The 4208-nt window shown below is 41.4% G+C and overlaps 1 pseudogene; it reads left to right on the forward strand.

Moving 5' to 3' along the window:
• The first annotated feature begins 476 nt into the window (after positions 1 to 476).
• Positions 477 to 2243, forward strand: LOC149179645 (calcium-transporting ATPase, endoplasmic reticulum-type pseudogene; annotated as a pseudogene).
• Positions 2244 to 4208: the final 1965 nt, after the last annotated feature.

Below are 4208 nucleotides of genomic sequence, written 5' to 3' on the forward strand. Positions count from 1 at the left end.
ATAGCACTGCCGTCTGCATGTGGCCATGTACACCTGGCCACCTCACTCCTTCACCACAAATCACGCAGCAATTAACGAACGCTCAGCTGAAACTCACAAATTGTTGTTAACTTGCACTTGCAACATTTTCAACTGAAGTATGCATCCTCTGATTCCACAAAATGATTAACCCATCGTCCTCCATTGAGCTTTGTGGCCTGGTTCACAATTCTCCAGCGTATCGGGCTCACTTAGAGGTGCAAGGGCACTCTACAGGAAGTCGTCTACAGGAAACGCAGAAAACAACTCTGCAGAAGGAAAACCCGAGATTTTTGTCAAAATTCAAGCTTGAAATGAGAAAAGTAGTTAAAGCTCGTGTCAAAGGTTACCAGGGTTCTTGAAAGTATTGATTTTGGATTTTTTCAAACGCATTATAGATCTGTTAATGGTGGAGCAATCTGTTTGAATTCAGAATCTGATCATCTATTTCATAGTCCATGGAGGACAAGATATTCCCTGCTTGGTCTAAAACTGTTGAAGAATGCTTAGAAGAATATGATGTGAGCTTAGAGAATGGTTTAAATTCTCATGAAGTGGAAAAACACCATCAAATATATGGATGGAATGAGCTCCAGAAGAAAAATGGTGCACCTTTGTGGAAGCTGGTAGTGGAGCAATTTGATGATACAGTTGTTAAAATACTTTTGCTGGCAGCTAGCATTTCATTTCTTCTCGCCTACTTTCGTGATAATGTGTCTTTTGAGGAGGGCATAACAGCCTACGTAGAGCCCCTGGTCATTCTCCTGATTCTTATCCTCAATGCCATTGTTGGAGTATGGCAGGAGAATAATTCTGAGAAGGCTTTGGAAGCTCTCAAAGAAATGCAATCTGATCATGCAAAGGTCTTGAGAGATGGACATTATGTTGTAGATCTTCCCTCCAGAGAACTTGTTCCAGGAGATATAGTGGAACTGAAGGTGGGAGACAAGGTTCCTGCAGACATGAGAATTGTGTCCCTCAAGACATCCACCTTTAGGATGGAGTAGAGCTCCCTGACCAGAGAGAGCATGCCTGTGGTCAAAAGAACATATCCAGCCACCTTGTGTGACTGTGAGTTGCAGTCAAAAGAATGCATGGTGTTTGCAGAACTACAGTTGCCAATGGTTGCTGCACATGCATTGTTGTGAGCACTGGCATGTTTACAGAAATAGGTAAAATTCAGGCACAAATTCAGGAAGCTTCAATGGAATGTCATGATACCCCTTTGAAAAGAAAGTTAGATGAATTTGGTGAAAGACTGACAACAGTGATTGGTGCCATTTGTATTCTTGTCTGGATCATGAACTACAAATATTTTCTTTCATGGGAAGTCATAGATGGGTGGCCAAAAAAATATCAGGTTTTCCTTTGAGAAATGTACGTACTACTTTAAGATTGTTGTTGCTCTGGCAGTTGCTGCTATACCAGAGGGATTGCCTGCTGTGATTACTACATGTTTGGCTCTTGGCACTTGTAAGATGGCACAAAAGAATGCTATTGTGCGTAATTTACTGAGCGTGGAGACTTTGGGTTGCACCACAGTGATTTGCTCTGATAAGACATGTACTCTTACAACCAATCAGATGTCTGTCAGTGAGTTTATAGCCATAGGGCACAGTGCTGGTTCACTTAGAGAGTTTACTGTTGAACGAACAACATATAATCCTGAGGATGGAAAAATATTGGATTGGCCTACACATAATATGGGGGAAAATTTAGAAACTTTCGCAGAAGTTACTGTAGTTTGCAATGATGCAGGGATATCTTGTCAAGGTCACCAGTTCCATGCTACTGGTATTCCCACTGAGGCAGCCTTGAAGGTATTGGTTGAAAAAATGGGAGTTCCAGACCCAATGGTAGGTGATACAAGTGCCATTCTCAACAGTGGCACAATGAAATTGGGCAATTGTGATTGGTGGATACAAATATCAAAGAGGCAGGCTTTATTGGAGTTTGATTGTGATAAAAAATCCATGGGTGTTATTGTCATGAAACCAATGGGACAAAATCGTCTGCTAGTGAAGGGCGCCATGGAAAATTTGCTTGAAAGGAGTGCTTTTCAACAACTTGCAGATGGATCAGTTGTTGAATTAGATGATGCATCAAGGGAATTACTCTTGAGGAAGTTTCATCAAATGAGTTCAAAGGCTTTGCGTTGTTTGGGATTGGCATACAAGGAAGTTTGGGGAGAGGGCAGCAGAAGGAGAAATTGGCCGAGATTTTAGCTAGGGAGGCAACACCTGTGCTAGCCACCCTAAGCACATCCATCCCCTCCATGAACACTCATTTTTTCAAGGTTCGGACACAATCTGGTCATGGTTCAACCTTCTACAGGAAGCTACAGGACTTTCTACAGGAAGTTCTGTATTTTTACCAGAAACATCATGTAGAAGCATTTGGGCAGGCCAGAATCAATTATGGAGAGGGATTTGAAGCTTGAAGTTTGTTGAGGAGGCATGCAACCACTCTTTTCTTCCATCCTCCACTGGTTTCATCTCCTTTCACCACCATTGCCACCATCATATTGAATATACTTGCACAATCATACCAAAGTTGAGAATTCTCTAGGAAAAGAAGCACAGGCAGTGGGAAGAAGCAAAGAGAAAAGCATGGTTTCATGACTAAGAAGAGGGCATCACTTCAGATTCTTGGCATGACAGGGAGGCCACCAGGGCCATCAAAGATGAGGAGATATATTGATTGCTCAGAGGATGAGCAACACTTTCAGTAGGGGGGTGATGATGAGCCCCAAAAATGGATAATTATTTGGGCTCATTCAACCTCCTAATTCGACTTAATCCACCATTCTCATTAGTTTATTACATGTTTTTAATTATATTTATGATAATAGAGTGAATTGGGTTAGTCATTATGCCAACAAGTCTAATGTGTGCTTTGTGTAGCCTTTTTGGTCAATTTGGAGACAAAATCAATGGTTGAAATGAGCACTTGGCAGCCAAATTCGTGGAGAGTATTTTTAGGAAGGTGTTCCCCTCATTTATGGGCCCTTACCTCGAATTCTCCACCATCAGCTCGGAGTTCAAGGGCCACCAAATCAATCAGCACAAGGGCAGCAAGCAAGTCAAGTAGGACTGCTGTTAACTACAAGTCTTGGGCAGCCGAGTCCTTAAAGTTTAGGAGGACTGTTGGGGTCCTCATTTTGTATAAATAAGAAGGCTTAGGGCCTCATTTGGGTTAGCTAGTAGTTAGCCGGTAGTTAGTCATTTGGTAGTTTGATTTTTAGGCAATAGATTAGCTTTGCTTTCAGCTCATTTTCAAGTTTCCCTTGTGGACAGTTTTGATGTAACTCTTCTTTTCTTGCTCAATAAAGATGAATCCAGCTTTGCACCAGCTCTAAATCTCTCTTAGGAGGCTGTAGCTCTTGGGGTTGGGCCCATCTCAAGCGCCCAGTACCTCCTTTGTTTACTTTCATGTGTCTTTGCTGCATTCTTAGAGTAAAATCTGCTATTTAGATTTAAAACTTGTTGTGTTATTTAGGTTGCTTTTGATGATTAAAGTAGATTTTCATGTTCAGATTGATTTGGATAGATTAATAACATAAAGGATCCTTGGAAAAAGGGGCTCGAGCACGTCTGATCTTACCTCTCCCTCAGTGGGATCGTGAGTTGGGACAAAGGTGACCTTGCTGCCCACAAAAACGTTGTTTTGCTTCACCATGCAAGTATTAGTGTTGGATTCTTAGTTTTCAAACTTGATATCAGTTTTGACTACATGCTTAGGGTTATGATTGCTTAGTTGCATAGTTAGTTCATCTGATTTTGTGCAAATAAACTTATGTTCCATTTCTTTTGCTATTATCTAGGTCAGATTAGGTCAAGGTAATTAGGTTCTTGATTTTCCAAGTCTTCATTTGTTAAATTCGAAAAATAACTTGCAGAGCACCTGTTATCCTTCTCTATCTACCCATAATCCATCAGATAATCTGCTCCAACCCTTAGTCCATGATTCGTACCCTTCATTTTCCATACTTTCCCCACCTTGCCCTAATTCCTACATTCTTGTGCATCATCGCTTCCTCCATCCTTGAACAAATCCAATCGCCCCTTAGCCTCATCCACCAAGTCCTAGACCTCTTCACACCCCTATTTCACCTCCATACTCATTCCTCCATCTTTTTCCCTCCATCCATGCTCCAAAATCCCATTTCGAAACATCTTGTAGAAGAATTA

The sequence above is a fragment of the Pinus tabuliformis genome, chromosome 3_2 (assembly GCF_031772625.1).
Source record: "Pinus tabuliformis cultivar Carrire ecotype Pingquan chromosome 3_2, CPIR1, whole genome shotgun sequence".
Classification (NCBI taxonomy): Eukaryota; Viridiplantae; Streptophyta; class Pinopsida; order Pinales; family Pinaceae; genus Pinus; species Pinus tabuliformis.